The sequence below is a fragment of the Vicugna pacos genome, unplaced genomic scaffold (genome assembly GCF_048564905.1).
Source record: "Vicugna pacos unplaced genomic scaffold, VicPac4 scaffold_102, whole genome shotgun sequence".
Classification (NCBI taxonomy): Eukaryota; Metazoa; Chordata; class Mammalia; order Artiodactyla; family Camelidae; genus Vicugna; species Vicugna pacos.
In genome coordinates, this window is record NW_027328782.1 from 1,032,948 (window position 1) to 1,050,466 (window position 17,519).

The 17,519-nt window shown below is 52.9% G+C and overlaps 1 long non-coding RNA gene across 1 annotated transcript in view; it reads left to right on the forward strand.

The window, feature by feature from the left end:
* The window catches only part of LOC140694698 (uncharacterized), a 321,210-nt gene extending 306,449 nt beyond the window's left edge, over positions 1-14,761 (forward strand). The window contains exon 5 of the long non-coding RNA XR_012070281.1: positions 14,708-14,761. This is a non-coding gene — a long non-coding RNA (uncharacterized lncRNA). The remainder of the gene's footprint in view (positions 1-14,707) is intronic.
* The last annotated feature ends 2,758 nt before the right edge of the window (positions 14,762-17,519 follow it).

Genomic DNA, 17,519 nt, shown 5'->3' on the forward strand with positions numbered 1-17,519 from the left:
CAGGGCCAGGTCTCTGCACAGGAATCCCGGCTTAGATAGAACAGATACAATGGGAATCTCTTCACAGCACATGGCCTAGACTCAAGACACGTTCAGCAGCTTCTGGTTTGTATAGTGGAGGCACTGCCCACCGATCTCTGTGTGGCCAATTATTTCGAGTCCGGGAGCACATGCAGAAGACATCTTGGCATCTGTCTATCAACGCTAAGCACCTGACTAGTACCTGAGCACCCGTTCTCCAGGGGCTCTCAATCTTCTTGGCCTAAAGACCCCTGTACACTCTTAATTACTGAGGACTTCAAAAGGCTGCTGTTTATGTAGGTTAAATCTATCAATAGTTCCTGTGTTAGAAGTTAAATAAGAACTTTAAAAAATGCTTATGGGTTCACTTAAAAATAATAACAACCAAATTTATGTTACAACTAATACTCTTAAGCAAAAAATAAGTATATTTTTCTAAACAAAAAGCATTAATGAGAGGAATAGCAGTGATTTTAATTTCTGAAAATCTCTTTTGGACTGGTGAGAGCTTAATTCTATCTGTCTCTACATTACCTGTTTTGTGATATCACAGACCAGGTTTTCCCTGGAAAACCCCACAGGAAACTCGGGAGTGCAAGAGTGTGCAAAAGGCAGGTGACTTCCCGGCGTTCCTACGAAAATAGTCTTGCATCTCAGGGGCCTCGGACTCACTTTGATAACTGCTGCCCTACCCTAGGCGAGATTCTCCTACACAAGAGCCAGGCAAGTGTCCTGGCTTCTTTAATGAGTTACCGCAGCAACACCCCTCCCTTCTCTGTGTTAATGTTTCCCACAATCTCCATTACTGCAGATGAGGATGTAATCCTCAACTGAGGCCTCTAATCCCAGAAGACTACCAACCTTGAAAGGGAGGGCCCATCTACCATCTCTACACCCTGCACAGTCTATTTTGAGTCAAGCCCTAGATAACTGCTAATTGACACTGAACCTTGTCTTACTCCTGAGTTTTATCGAAGGAGCCAACATCTGGATGGAACTGAAATTTCCCTGCTGATATACAAGGCTGATAAACCACCTATTCCAACATCTGATTCTGGGGCTCTTCAAAACCAGGGTAAGGCCCCGCTTCATAAAAGACTGGTCCTCCACCTGCCCTTCCCAGGGGTTCTGGGAGGCCGCGGCCACGCAGGGCTACCTGGACTCGCGGTCCAAGCCCCAGAGCCCGAGGGGGAGGAAAGCCGGAGGCTGTGCCCCAGCCCTGTCCCCCCCGCCCCAACCCGCTCCCCGGCACCACAGCCCTCCCCGGCCGCCACACCAACCCGGATCCCACCCCGGTCCATGTCCACTGGCCCTGCCAACGGCACGGCCGTACGTTTACCGTCTGTGAGACGCCGCCCCAGAAAGGATGTCGGCCGCCGACTGACGCGGCCAGAACTAGTGGCCCGGCCAAGCAAGCCGCCATCCCCAGCAGCAAACACCGCCATGGCCCCGGGCAGCTGCACACTTCCGGAGCCCGCTGCCTGCCCCAGAAGCGCACGCCAGCCCGCGAGGAGCGCGGCGTCTTTATCCATGGCAACGCCGCGGGGCCCTCCCCTAGCGCTTGCGTCTGCGTCCTCCCGAGGCTAGACGTGCGCGGGCAGAACTTTCGGAGCCAATGGGAGCCAGGGCGCGGCCAGGACGGGGGTGGGGGGAGGCTTATGGGGCAGCTGGGCGGGGCCGGGGCGGGCGGGGCCGCGCGGACGTCCTCACCTGCAGGTGGCACCGGCCGGAGGCTGGGGCAGTGCTGCCACCAGTGGGCGGGGCGGCGGGGCGGCGGGGCAGCGTGGCGGGGGCACCCTCACCTGTCTGTGTGCGGGGCTCAGCCTGGGCTCCGCGGCCTCCGCTTGCACCGGAAGTGGACCCAGGCTACCGGTGGGCAAGATAGAGGACTGAGCCCAGGCAGGCACGGCTGGCCAGGTAAGGCACCTGAAGTGCAGATCCGCCAGGCCGGCTGCCGGCCTTGAATACGCGCTGCTAGGCAGTTTCCAAGAAGACGGGATCTGTTCCAAGAGGGGAGGTAGGGCAGGGTGCCAGATGCCTGGTTGGGTGCGGTCTTACAGGAGAGCCACGTTGAGAGGTTGCACAGCAGCCCCTGTGTTGGCGGGGCTAGGAATTTGGGGTATAGGGTGGGGATGATGTGTGCCATGCCCTGTGGTCTCCCAAAGAACTCGCACCCCCAAGCAAAGGACCCTGCTCCCTCCACCCTTCACTGCATCCCCTGCCTTCCCCAGCACCACCGCCCCTGCCCCCGGAGGGTCCCATGACCTCTCCCCACACCAGGCACCGTCCCTGTTACAGGTACTTATCTCCTGGTGGTTCCAGCCCAAGGGTGGGGGCTGTATCTGACCAGTTAGGATGCCTGGAGCCTTTGTATGAAACCTCAGACTATAATGCAGGCGTGCACAGAGGCCCCTCAAACAGGATTCCCTGCATTCCCTCCCCACCACGCACCCACAGCGCAGCTGCCACACCAGGCCAAGACTGCTGGAGGACCGCTGTTCCCTCTCCTCCTGTCCCTGATCAAGAGTGCACCGCCCACACTGCTGGGTATTTAGTGGGCCTTAGAAGAGCAGCTGGTATTTTCATGGACAAATATTTGCTCTTTTGGGAAGAGTTGAGTGCAAAGGGATGTAGGGTATGCCTTTTCTGTTGTCCTGGAACTGGTGACAAGGATGCAAACTTAAGTCAAAGCAGTTTTTAGAGAGAGCCGCAAACTATCTTACCCAAAGATCACTGTTCCCCAACAAAGGCAACACCACCTGGCGGGTGGGGTCCTGGTCCCTCTTTCTGGAGGTTGGGCTTTGCACCCTCCAGCTGGGACAGAGCCCGAAACAGCTCTGAACACGCTCCAACAGGCTCTCCCAGCACAAACTGCCTTTATTTTGAATCTGGCTGAAGGAAGCAGCTGAGAAATCTGGGTAAATCTTCCTGGGTGTAACCATGCCTTTTGTGCTGAATGAAAGAGCGGCTCTCCACATGCTTACATCTTAGAACTGAATGTGTGTCGAAGCCTTCATGCATGTAGCATGTTGGGAACAGCGTTTCATGGTGAGGGGAACTCTATAACTTACATGTGTATGGGGAAGCCCTCACTCTAACAGGCTTTTCCTGCACAAACTGCCTTTATTTCGAAATTGGCTCTTGCTGAGAAATCTTGGTAAGTGTTCTTAGGTGTAACCATGCCCATTATGCTGGATGAAAGAGCGGCTCTACACTTGTTCACATCTCAGAAATGAGTGTGTGTTGAAGCCGTCATTCATGTAGCGTGTTGGGAACACAGAATTTCGTGGTGAGAACTATGTAAATTACATGTCTATGATGAAGAACTCGCTAGAACCGGGTATTCCAGTGCATACTGCCTTTATTTCGAAACTGGCTTCTCAGAAGCCTGTGGTCTCCACTGCAGGTCTGTCTCCAAACCCAGGGCCAGCATGGTGACTCTGCTCCCCCTGTCTATTCTGGACGATCTAGGTGTCCTCCATGGCCCTTCCACCATTGTTATTTTGGAAAATTCCGCAGATGGAATGGGCCTGAGAACAGGAGAGCTGGATGCCAGAAGTCACTGCCCAGTGTGTGGCTCCTGGGAGGGGCATCTCCTCTCCGTGGGCTCTGATCTAACCTCCCCAATCCCCCACCCCCACCCCTCTCCTCCTGCATTTCCTGATTGATCCCTGGATAATGGTCCATACCAGGAATGACCTGGGAGAGGTTTTATGAGTCTTTAAGTGGAAAAAAAACAGAAATCTTTAGACAAGTTACTGAAAGTAACTTCCAGCTTTACCGGGAAAGTCCTCATTCCAATGTTTAAGGCTAGTTGACAGGGTGTCAAATTGCTTAACCACTCACAGCTGAGCAAGTGCTACCTCTCTCTCCAGCTCCCTGCAGCATCCACCTGTGGCAACTTGGCCAAAAGAAGGCAAGAAAGCTCTTTACCCTCGCTAGCACCAGCGTGGCTTTGGAGTCAGTGGAGGCTGAGAGAAAGGGCCCCGCCCTGAGGTTTGGGGGGCCTCCAGCCACAGCCAGAGGAGCGGGGGTTTTCAGAGTGGCCCAGCAGGGAAACCAGGCAAGGCCACCTGGCCCAAGTCTTCCCTGCCCAGAGAGCCTCATGAACTGCTTTGGGCCACACTCCCCGTTTGGGCCCCCTGCAAAAAGGTACCACGGGAGCCACACCTGAGAAGGCAGAAGGACAGCCCTTTAGCCTGGGGTCCCAGCAGGTGTGTCCTGTGAGACCTGTGGCCACATAAGTTCCTTGTCTCTCCAGGTCACTGAAGGGACTGTGCTGGGCATCTTGGTGGTCAGGGACATGGGAACACCTCTAAACTCTGAAGAAGGACAGAGAGACTCTTCCTGGAAGCAAGGATTCCAGGGAGACACCTTGCCCAGAACTGGGGGACTGTGTCCTGAGTAGACCCCTGGGAGGCAATGTGGGGCTGTGGGGTCCTCTTCTGAGAAGGGAGCAGGTGTGTTTTCCGGGGGTGGGGTCCTGCTTTGTCCAGACATGTCCTTGTGTAAGACTCATTTACAAACACCTCCAAGTCCACCTAGGGGTGGCCCCAGAGGTGGGGGTAGAGGAGGAGAGTGAAGGGTGCAGACTTAGGGCCCCCCGAGCCACCCAGGGAGCCAAGGGTCAGTGGGAACATCTTGGGAGTCTAGTGCAGGGGTGGAGGACGAGCACTAAGAACATGCCAAGTCATACAATAAAGTGACCTGTGACCACGAGACACACGTGGCCGTACACCAAAAGAGGCAGATAGAAATTTAGACCCAGGATCTGAGAACCTTGAGAGGGGCTGGAGGGTCCCAGGAACCCTCAGGAACAGCTCTTCTAGGGGCACAGACATCCCAATACACACATTTCTCATGGAAGCTTTTTGGGGTGCAAAGTGAGTTACCAGGATCCTGAACTTAGTATGGAATCCCACCCCCTTGTTCATCACGGTTCCTGGCAATAAATTGCTGTCATTTGTCCCTGGACATGCACAGGGGAGCTGACTGCTGTGGGGGTCACTGCAGGACTAGAATCTTCTGGTGTGTGCTCTGTGACCACAGAAACCCAGGGGGATTTCTCAACGGGAGAACCTGAAGACCATGCCTGCAAGGACCACCCTCATGGGATGGCCAAGGAGCTCGTGGTACCCAGGTCACCAAGTGACGAAGTTGTGAGGTTGCCTGGGGTATCCTGGGGGCATGTAGATTTCTGAGGTCAGCACGTGGGCCCAGCACTGCTGGATGGTCTGCACAAAGAGGGGCCTGCCCTCCGGATGATGGCTCTTAACACCTGCAGGGAAACTGCTCTCAGGGCTCCTGGAGGTCCATATTGAGAGTGTCCTGCCAGCCTTGTGGGGTCACCTTCCCCTGATGCAGAAGCAGACCCCTCTCCCTTGAGGCCCAGGGGACACCTGGTTCAGGTCCCACCTGTGTGCCCTGGACACACAGAGTCCCAGAGCTCTGGCACAGACTGGGTTGTGGTCGTGTCCGGGCAAGAAAGGCCCTGGGAAGGGGCTCATTCAAGGGCAGAGGCCACTCTGCAGGGATGCTGGACCTGGCAGCAATGCACTGCTTCAGTACTCCATTGGGTTGGGTTTCCAAGCTGTGGGATGGAAGGGCCTCTCCTTCCTGCGGTGCAGTCGGGGGAACTAGATCCATCGTCAAGGTCAGCCCTGAAAATGGAGGCTGCGCTACCTCCATTCCTGGAAAGAAAATCAGTCCCCTCCAGTCCAGGTGATTCAGAAAGTCATTCAGCAATGTTCGGGGCCCCCACTTTAGGCTTTGAATTAGAGCTGAGCGGCTTAGGAGGCCAGATCCCTGTCCGTGGCTCCAGGAGCAGGCTTTCTGCTGGGGGACAGGATCCTCACAAACACCTGTGTCTTTGTGGGACACTCCCCTCTGACAAGCTGGGAGGCAGGGTGCGGTTGTGGGAAATCGTGTTTACATGAGCAGAGGGCCACCATGTGGTGGGGGCACAGGAGACTGTGAGAATGAGTCCCACAGCCTTTCTGGAATCAAAAAACTGGCAAATGTGAAAAAGTGCATAATTTGTTTTATTGAACAGGCTGCTTATGTACGTTTGGAGGACCAGGTTCAAGGACTCAGCATCCCTCCAGGACAATAGCCTCAAGAGAAGAACAGACAGAGCAGGAGGAGATCTGGGGTATCTCCCAGGAATGAGGTGGAACAGGGATTTCTGCAGATTTGCAAGGAGTCCCCGACCACTGAGCATGGGGTTACAGCCCCACGAGACCCCTGTCATGTTTGGCTTGGGCTCTGGCTCTGGCCTGCTCATGTATTCTTCCAGCAGAGTTCCAGAAACTCAGAGGGTGGACTTAGAGGGGCTGCGTTTGGAACCTAGTGAGGAGGTGGAGGGTCCTTTATATTGAGTCCCTTCATCCTAATCACCGTAGCTGAAGCCCAACACCCCCCAGGCCCCCATGGTTGCCGTGGAGGGAGAACAAGCCTGGCAGGCGACCTAGGGGTCCCACTACTGTGTCCTTCCCTTGTCTTCGTTCCCTTTCACCCCAGAAGGTGTGATTGTCTCGTGTCATGGTGGCCTCCACAATATCCCTCCCAGTAATCTCTCTTCTCCATCAGGTGGGGTTCCCAACCCCGCTCAGCCTTCTCTTCATGGATGCTGAAGGACCAGGCCCACCTGAAGTTCTGAGCTTGAGCAGTAAGGTGGAAACAAAGAAACCAATGGAAACAAAGAAGCAAGTGATTGTGGCAAACCTCCCCACCACAGAGAAGCTTCCGTGAGTGGAAGGGAGAGTGTGGGCATGCCCGTTTGCTTCCTGTCTCCCAGTGCTCTTAGCTTTCTTATTGCCTACCTGCATGGTTACAACAAAATGATCTGCAAAACTGAAAATATTAACTCTCTCGCTTTTACAGAAAAGGCTGGCCAGCCTCTGGTCCGGTACCAGGCAAGAGATTGGAGTTCCTTTCCAGTTTGGAAACATCTTGGCAGGTCCAGGTTTGCAAAGGTCTGTAAGAGTAGTTACGGAGTTTTGCTTTTAAACTTTTTTACGGCTGTATATTCTTGTGAGATGTGGTTGTGATGTGTAATTCTGAGCCGGGATTTTCTCAAACTTTTTCTCACTTCTTATACCAGACATTCCTAAATTCCAAGTGGAACTGCATATTAAGGAAGCCATGGAATTTAGCAAAAGGATACAGATCTCATTTCCTTTTAAGCATCGGTGTACCTCCATCATGGCAGTATTTGTTATGCGTTATTGATAGGGGAACTAAGTAGTAAACAGATTAATAGAAAATAGGGGATTTTAGGTACACAGGTTCATCTTTTCAACATTGTTTGTAATATTTGCAGTTTAAGATGACCATTCCTGAGGAACAGGCAGCCTCTTAGAATGAAATAGCATTTCCTCTGAACCATAATTAATTTTTATTTTGTAGACAGCAGGAAGGGTAATAACACATCAAACATTTGGGGACGTCAAAGAGAAAATGTAACTTTCTGGGAGCGCACTCCCCCGCCTCCCCCTGCCCTTTTTACTGTCCCATTCTCCCTGGAAGGCTCTTTCTTATCTTCTGCTCATGGCTCCAGTAACTCTTTCTTCCTCCTTGTTCCTCAGCTGGTAAGGTTAGTTTTCTACTTTGAACAAGCAAACAAGCCAACAGAAGAGAAATTTCACAAGCAACTCCCAGCACATCCGCTCGCCTTCTGATGTCTGTGACCTTCACTCTCTGTGCCCCACTGCTTATTAAAAGTGGCATCGAAAGCCAGTTACTCCAAAAGTCCCCGAGGCCCCATCCCTCCCATCTTCTCTGGGTTGTCACTCCCAAAACCATCCTCTCTTTCACTGCTTCATCTATTTTTTTCTCCTGCTAGTTGGCACCCATCAGTATATAAACGTCCATCCTCTTAAACAAACAGCTCTCCTTGACCCTAATTCACCCCCACCAATTGCCACCCTGTGTCTTTGCAGCAAATCTTTAAGGAGTTGTTTAAACTCACTATCTGCATCTTCTCTTGAGCCATCCCCTTTTACACCCACTCTGGCTTTTCGCCTGATCCTTCGCTCTATGGAAACTGCCCCGTCAAGGCCATCAGTGACCCCATGTTGCTAAATATAGTGGTCAATTTTGACTCCTCATCATGCTTGGTCCCTCGGTAGCATTTGACCCAGCTCTTCCATCCTTCCTACCCCGTGTTCCTGCTTCACTCAACCTCCAGCCCATCACTCTGTCTGTTTCTGCTTTTGGCCTGCTGGCTGGTCCTTTACCAATGTCTCCTGTTTTTTCCAAACATATACTGTGGGTGTTCCCCAGGGTTTGTTCCTGGGCCTCTCCTCTCTCTCTCTGCTATTCCTTTGGTGGAAGCAACCCAGCCTTGGAAATTGGCATGCCATCAATTTCTCGATTTCTCCAAAATTCCCTGATTTCCCCTTTCTATCTGAGCCTTTATCCCTGAGACTCACATCACATTCTTTTCCTTTCATTCATCTTGCTTTCTCATTCATACATATGTTCTACTATGTAATTACTTTTCCAAATTTTGAATCAGTACATATATATCATGTAAAATGCTCAAATATGTATTATTTCCACTAAGATGCTAATTCTACCTTAGAACATTTCTGCACTTCTGTATTTATGTGAAAAAAGCGAATAGTATTTCTACAAGCCTCATAGTTAAACACTGTGTTAGTTTGGGGCTATTATGTAACATGAAATAATGGTACATGAACATAGTCGTTTTTCATTTATTTTTATGTAACACCGAGATGAGGTTTTTGCCCTGAAGACTGGTTTTATTGAAATTTTACCTACGTTACGGACAGCCACTTTATGTGAAAGCCCTCATTTCTCCCCTTTTTTGATATATGTTCCATTTGGCTATATATAACATATACTTGGCATGAAACGAAATTCCCAAATCATTCACATAATACAATTAATATGTTTAAATTATATTTTTTAGATGTTAAAAAGAAAAAGAAAACAGATTCCTCTACCTATTAGGCACTTCTGTGGCAATATGTAATACACCCCTTAACCATGACATTGAAGAACTGAGCTGATACCAGCCCCTTTCCACCTGCTCAGCCCCACCTTTTCCCATCCCCTGTGGATGGAGAGGACATCCCTCCCATTGTCCAGGCCCAGATGTTGGAACCATGTCCTTTCTCTCTCTTTCTTTTACACTCACAGACAGCAAATGCAGCTTGTTAGAAAATTCTGGATATTCTGTCTTAATTAAATACCTGCTCTCTGCTCCCCGCCCTCCTAAGAGCCACCTTCAGCCTTTCCTGGATACCAATAGCCTTCTGTTTCCATCTTTGCTTTCCTGCAATCTCTCATCCACACAGAGTCAGAGGGAGCCTGTAAAAACATACATTGGGGGTGGTGGGTGTTGCTCAGTGGTAGGGCGCATGCTTAGCATGCTTGAGATCCTGGGTTCAATCACCAGCACATTCATTAAAATAAATAAATTACTTCCCCCCAAAAAACACAAACACAAAAGCATAAGTTGGACTACATCACCCCTCCCCTCAAAACTCACTAAACGGGTCACCATGTCATTAGGAGCCAAAGTCGTCACAAAGGCCTCAGGACCCGGCGTGCTCTGCCTCTCTGCCCACACTCTCCCCCTCACTCTGGGGGCCTCTGGCTCCGGCTCTTCCTTCTTCCTCCGGATCTATTCTGCTTCAAGTTCATTACTCCGTGAGATCTGCCAGGATTGCCTTATTCTCTCCTGCCTGCCTCCCACCCCACCGCCATCACCCGAGTTTGCTCATATCACTCTTTTTTAAAAATTTATCCAAACTCTTGCTACCCCAACATGCTGCCTGTATCCTCTGCTAAAATTCTGAGCCCCCAGTGATGGGGAGTCATGTCTATTTTGTTGACTGATAAAGCCCGAGAGCCTTGGGAACGGTCTAGTTAGGAGATTCCCGTATGTAGTAGGAGCTTATACACATTTGCTGAATGAATGTAGATGCCCTGGTCCAATCCGATGGAGCACTTCTGTGACGTGCTCAAAGAATAACTCTCCTTTCCACCTGAGAGGGGGTGACAACTTCCCTGCTGATTAAAGGCAAGAACTTTTTGCTTTATGCTGTTAACCTTAGGCGGGGAGACTGGGGGATCTTAATATATATTTTTAAATTTGGTTCACTCTGCAGTTGGTCTTTGGTCTCTGTATAATTTTGAGAAACTCTTTATGAGTGATCATTCTTTGATCAGATTGAACAGGTTCCAGGGAGAAGGACCAAGCCTGTCCCATCAGCCATTCTATGTGTCTTGTCCTGGGACCCAGTGGATGCTCAGCATGTAAGTGAACCGACAGGTGTGAGTGAAGAGATGGGAGCATCTCATTATTGTGGCGGATCTCTGTCCAATGCCTTGAGATTTGGGGAAGGGTTTACGAGTGCAGAAGGGAGAGGTCAGGTCCTCTGTGCTTTTCCTGAGTTCCCTGGACTTACCCATTCCCCCAGCCCCCTCTGGGTAGCCAAGCCAAGGAGCTGGGCCACCAGGGGTTGTGCTGATCAATAATCCACCTTCACCCCAATTCCGGGGGTAGGTACACATGGTTGTAGACACTGGAGTCAGGTCCTTGGAGGAATTCCTCACCGAACTATGTTTTGGACCTTTTATTTTTCTCTAGAACCTCCAGCTGAAGAAGATTGTCTTAGACACATGAAAGTTGAGGACACCTTCTGTCCCCTCGCAACCCAGGTGGGGCTGGGAGTCTGCTTTTTCTATAGCCGATGGGCTCGTGTTGATTTGGGCATCCCTGTGCCTGAATTCCTGCAGTACACTCGGTGGTAAGGATGGGGGTGCCTGGCAGGGAGGGAAGCGGGTTGGGAGACTGTACAGCTGGGCTGATGTTAACCTGGGGTGAGCGGGAGCTTGCTGATGCATGGCATCTCGGGGCAGGGAACTCTCCACACTCAAGAGGGGTTCCCACTCCCGCAGGGGCCCTTTGATCAGGGTGCTGGGCTGTCAGGGGACCACAGGGGTCCCAGTGAGGATTAGGGTACCTTCAGGCAATGGGAAGTGTGGGGTCCAGTGGCAATTGAATTAACTGTGCACCCAAACCCAGCCCCCACCTCTTTCAGCCTGTTTCCTAATCTGCAAAACTGGAATGTTATTAAACATCTCGCGGGGTCATTGATGGGCTGGGACAGACTAGACAGTCAGGAGCTGGAATTCCTCTGTCCCCTGATTGTTTGCCTTCTTTCTGACTATTTGCTCTCACAAGCTCAGTCTCTCTGTCTCTCGCTCTTTCACTTCTAAGTTTCTCTCATGCTCTGGTTTCGTTTGATTTCCAACCACCACCCCTCCCCTCCGCCAAACTCCAGATGAGTGAACTTGATTTCTATGTGTCAGTTCCAAATTCCCAGGAAAGATGCTCTGTCACCCTCTGGATCTGCTGTCCAACCCATGAGTTGTGGCCAGAGGAGCGAGTCCTTCTGGGACCAGCAGAGGGTCTCTGCCCAGCCCCCAGCCACCACTGTGGGAGCACATAGCTCTCCGTGGAGGAAGTACTGGCTGTGACCTTGTGTCACTAAGTGTGAATTTATGTCTTCTCTTGAACCACCTTCATCCTCCTAAACAAAGATGAAAATTAAACACTCCCGGGATTTGTGTCATGGAACACTCAGGGTGGGGGCTAATGGGGCTGGAATTTCTGCTGTATTTAAGGGGCTACACTGAATCCCCAACGAGAGCCTGCAAAGGGAACAGCACCGGCCCCACCCGGCACTTAGGACGCTGAGTCTGCGTGACGTTGAGCCAGGCTTCTGACCACAGCTCAGGGGTCTGGTCTGACCAGTTAGCCTTTGAAACCAACCAGCTTTGGATTCCTCAATCCCACCCTGAGGTTTTACCTGAACCATCAGCTTCTGTATCTCTGAAGACAGATGCTGAGGACCCTTCACGTAAGCCGTTCGCACAGCCCTGTTCAGGCCTTTGTGCTGCACGGTCTGCCCGGCGAGCTGACCGAGGTTTGTATTTTACTGATGTTAGAAGTAGTCTGGTTTCCCGATGTACTGTTTCACTGAACAAGCAACAGAAGCCACTTCTCGCTGATAAAAGCAGAAAAGGGACATAATGAAAAGATACTGGGAGTGGCCAGGACCGGAGCCAACCCAGGAGCTGTAGGAGGTGTTAGGGAGCCCCAGGCACCAGGCTGGGAGGGGTGCTACCGGGCCCCCTGCCACCCCAGAAGGGACCCCCTCCACCCGACCCTCCACCTCACTCACTGCAGGTTCATGTCCCGGCAGGGCCAGGTCACACTGAAGCCACCAGCACACACCTCAGTTGGGGAGCTGGCCCCGTCTGAGCTGCGGGCGTGCCTAGTGTGGGGAGAGGCCCAGTTAGAGGAAGGCGGTTCCCCTACTGTTCCGAGTTAAGGTGCAAGTCAGTGCCCATCACTCAGGAGAGCCGGGCTGGACGGACCTCATTGTGGTGACTAGGCTGTCTGAGTTCACTTATTACTTTCTATGTTTGAAGGCCCTGGAGGGAGAAAAAGTGAAGGTTCTAGTACTTATTTTGTGTTTCCCACGTACCAGGTGTGGTAAGCAAGCCACTTCAGACAAGGCCCAGAGCAACCACGTAAATAGGCCACGGAGCAAGTCGTGCAGTCAGGCCTCTGTGGTCCCAAAACCCGTGTCCCCATCTGCTCCATAGTTACCAGTGGAAACTAGGGGGATTTATGGGACTTTGTGCTCCTGTGGGGGCTGGGATATGTGTGTTTAAGTCCACATCTTCAGAAACTCGGCTAGAACCACAGCCACTGATTGCACAGTGGCAGAGGAAGGGAGGATTCCAGCCTCTGGTCCAGCTCGTGTGGAGCTCAGAAGTTCTTCCTCCTGTCCTGAAAATAACACCAGATCTGAGGGAGCTGCAAACCCACTGCTCTTCTTAGATCCCAGAAAACTGAGGGGGAAAGCTGCTCCCAACCCAGAGAGGTGGCAAAGGGAACAGCGGGCAGGCTTGGAGATTCACAGCTCCCAAGGCAGAACCAGATTTTGTAAGAACCCCGGGGGCAGGCAGATTTAACAGGTCCCTGAGGCCAGCAGGAGGCTCAGTGTGGGGATATCAGAGTGTGACAACTCCAGGGGGCCAGTCAGAGGGGCCCCATGCTCTTTTTCATGTATTTTACATCCAGGACCGTGTCCTCTTCTCAGAATGAAGGTCAGAGGATAACTCCTCATGCTTCCTGCCTGGAAAGGAGAAAATAACTGTATTGAAATACACCCAGAACTTTCTGTTTCATTGGGGGAAGCTGTTTTTTGTTTGTTTGTTTGTTTAATGAGAAATAATTTTACCAGAGCCTAACCAACCTGGGAGAAGGGAAATCCCTTCTGTGTCACCCAAATTGGGGTGGGGGGAAAGAGACAAACTTGTAGAGGTCACAGCTCAGGGCACAGGCTCAATGAGAACTAATCACAGGACTGCAGATGCCCTGCTCTGTCCCGCTCCCCCAACACCTTACCTCCATGTCAGTAGGGCCCGTGTGTAATAACAGGAATAAAACTAAAAGAAGTAAATGTCTCAGGAGTGTCTAGGGAAAACCCAAAGACAGCGGGGAGATGAAAACAAGGACACACAGGCTGTTTTAGCCTCTCACACAATTAGCTGTAGCAAACTACACACAGCCCAGCCCCAGTAGATAAACAGACAACCTCACAGAAGAAATTATTTATTTTGGTTCTCTTACCCAGTGCATTCCATGGTGCATCCTCGCCTAGAATTGAGTGGAAACAAGTCCATCTCAGAAGGGACATAACTGAAGAGGGATGGCTTCCCAGACTCTGAGGGACAGAGACAGCACCAGCCTGGGTTAGAGAAAGGTGAGGGGTGGGGTAGGGTGTGGGCTGCCTTCTTCCCCAAATAAGGAACCTTCCTGAGGCCAGCACAGTAGGAGGGAGGGCCATGGGGTGGAAGCAGCCAGACTTCATCCTGAGAACTGATGGGATGCCTCAAAGGGACAATTCAGGTGCCCAAACTGGGCCCTGAGTGTGGGAGCCAGTCGGTCTGACTCAGAGCCCAGGACTGAGGTGGGCGCACAGCAGGCCGGTCTTACTTGGCCGGATCCATTTCACTTCTCCGAAGCCCTGTGTAAAACATGAAGCGTGGACGGCCTGGTGAGCACAGCTCTGACCTCAAGACCGGTTTCAACTCCTCTCTTCCCAGAGAACAGCATCTCTGAACTCGTCCTGGGTGACCTCACAGAGATCACCCTAGTGGCCCAGGCTAGTGACCGGGAACATGTACCCTTCCTGCAGGCAACCCCTGACGTCCACTGATGCATCATATACTGGCAAAGAGTGAGTCCCTGTGCATTGGTCTAACAGCAGAGACTCTGCCAAAGGCCCAAGAGGTGGTGTGTGGGACATGCAGGGGTGCAGGATTGTAAGCAGTGCAAAAGTGTAACTGCTGACAGGGGTGCAGGGGCTGTGGAGGGCGCAGGCATTTCAGGGGATGTGGGGGTGGAGGGATGCAGAATTGCAGAGTGTAGCAGGGGTTCAGAGGTGCAGGGAGTGTAGGGATGCATGGAGGTGCTCAGGGACGTGGCCAGGATTAGAAGGCAAGTGCACATCCTTGCAGTCAGCCTGACCCAGGCAGGCTATTGCAATGCTTTGGGGCGGCCCGCAGCGGCGGTGGGGGGTGGCCGTTGGGTGGCTGCCCGGGCAAGCCGGTCGATTTCTTCTCTTCCCTGCAGCCTGGCCTGGGGTGGGGATTGGCCGCCGGAGATTCGCCAGATGTTGGACTCCAGGTAAGCTTGCTCCTGGTAGGTGGGGCGGTTAGGGTCAGCGGGCGGCGGCAGCGGCAGAGGGGCGGAGCGGGGCTACCCCTGGCGAACGGGTGGAATAGCTGCCTTGTCCTGGCTGCTGGGCCTGGGAGCGGCCTCTGCTTCCCCAGGTCGCCGGACACTCCTGTCCCACTCAGCTTGCTGAGTGCGGAGTGGGGGCGGGGCCGTTAAGGTGCGGGGCCCACGGGGGGAGGGGGGGCTGCCGCGGGGGAGCCGGTCAATTCGCTCCGCTCTCCCCGGCGGCGGAGCCAGGGGCGGCTTCTACTGCCCTAGAGGCGGGACGCGGGTCTCCAGATGAGCTTGCTCCTGGGAGGCGGCGGCGGAGGCGGCAGGGGCAGGGCATGTGTTCCAGGGAGCTGCTCCATTACTTCTCTCCCCTCGGCCTGGCTTGGGGGCGACCTCTGCCGCCGGAGATTTGCCTGAGGTCTGACTCCAGGTAAGCTTGCTCCTGGGAGATGGGTGCGGTGCGGTCAGGGATCTGGTAAGTTGGTGGCTGCGGGGATAGGGAGGCTGCCCCGGGGTAGCTTGTGGATTAGCTCCATGTCTGCACCACGTGGCCTGCAGGCGGCTTCTGCTGCCCCAGGTCCCGGGACACCTCTGTCCCACTTTGCCTGCTGGGGGCGGGAGGCAGGGTAGTCAGGGTGCAATGGTGGCGGGGGTCGGAGGCCTGCAGCGGTGGAGCGGGCCCATTTACTCCCATCTTCCCCGCGGCTCGTCCTGGGGGCGGTCTCTGTTGCCCTGGGTTACGGGACACGTGTATCCTAGTCAGCTTGACCCCCGGGAGGCGGGCGTGATACGTTTGGGGTGGTGGAAGCAGCGGCGCGTTTTCTTATGAAGCTGGTCCATTTGCTCCCATTTCTCCTCATGGTTTGCCCTGGGGGCGGTCCCTGATGCTCCAAGTTCGCCGGACGTCCATCTCCAGGTCAGCCTGCTCCCTAGAGGAGGCCACTGTGAGGTCAGGGGGCAGGAGCGGTGGCTGATGCTGGGGGATGGGGATGTATTGGGGAGTTGGTAGATTGGCTCCCGTCTGCGCGATGGCCTGGTGTGGGAGTGGCCTCTCCTGACCCAGATCAGCGGACACACCTGTCCCCATTCAGCCTGCTGGGGAGGGACTCCCTGGGCGGTGCCTTTAAGGTGCGAGGGTGGCGACGTCGAGGGTAGAGGGCCTGCAGGGCGGAGCTTGTCAATTTGCCCTTCTCTTCCCCGCGGGCCAAATCCTGGGGGCGTCCTCTGCTGCCCAAGAAGCCCGATGCCCATCTCCAGGTCAGCTTTCTCCTGGGAGGCGGGGCGCGATGAAGTCGAGGGGAAGGGGCAGCCAGCCGTCGCAGCTGCCTAATGGGGGCCACTTCTTCTTTCCCCTGACCTGGCCTGGGGACGGCCTCTCCTGCCCAAGATTCGCCTGACACACCACACCAGGTCAGGTTGCTCCAGGGAGGTGGGTGCGGTGAGATCAGGGGGTGGAGAGGAGAGGGTTACTGCCTATTGCGAGCTGGAGGATACCTCCCATCTCTCTGGAGGCCTGATGTGGGGGCGGCCTCTGCTGCCTCTCGTTCCCAGGTCACAAATCTCAGGGTCATATTGTCACGGGGGTGCATTAAGTTGGGGGGCGGCGGGGTGATGGTGAGAGTATGGGGTCTGCCTCTTGGGAGCTAGTGGTTTAGCTCCCATCTCCCCAGCAGCTTGGCCTGGGGGCAGCCTCTGTTGCCCCAGGTTGCAAAGCACAGTTTCTCTGACAGCTTAGCCACCGGAGGTGGGCAGGATGTGCTGAGGGGACTGAGGCAGCCACCAATGCAGCAACGGAGGGGGCTGTCCCTGGCAAGCTGGTCAATTTGTTCCCATCTCTACCTTTGCTTCCCTAGTTTCGCAGGACGTCCTTCTCCAGTTTATCCTTCTCCTGGGAGGTGGGCTCAGTGCATGCAGCCCAAGGTCTGGGCTCTCCCCTTAGGAGGGGAAGAACTCTCTTGTTCTCCTTTGTCTTTATTCTTCAGTGAAGGGGTTACTTGGCCCAATTCTTAATCCTGAGAAAGTGTAGCCTGTGTTATGGAAGAGCTGCTGGACAGTGTGCTTTCTAGGTGGGTTTTCACATCAGCTGATGCCCCAGGCAGACAGGAAAGCTATTACTCAGAGCTTCTTAGTGTGGAGTTGGGGGATGGCCCTGCTGTCCTCACCATACTTTTTAAAAATATGTTACTTCCCTCTTTTTCCTAGGTGACATTTTAGGTTATTGGGTCACAGATTGCTGGCACACCCATCCCTGTTCTCAAACATCTTTTAAACTTGGGTGAAGTGATAAGTAGGGGAAGATGATTTACTGAAAGGTAAGAATACGTAAATTTGCATTAAAGCTACCTTCTATCAATCTTTCTCAAATGATTTTTGTCGGATTCAAAATCAACGACCTAGTGAATGTTGTACTCTTGTGTAAATCATTGATCTTTACATCACATTTGTTGAGTGGTCAACGAGATTTGTTTAGTAGATTATTCCTGAAAGGAAAAGCTCAGGCTTTTGATAATTCCTTGTCTGATGTTACCCAGGCAGTCACAGTAGAAAACACAGCTGATATAAAAGTCCCTCACCTGCCTGAACTGCAAAGATTCAGGGATTACCGATTCCTGAAATGCAGGTGACTCTTGATGATAATCTGGGGGATGGTTTATATGATCAGATTCTTCCAGTCCTGTAAATGGGTTCCGTGGCCCCAGCCCCAGGAGAACTGGTC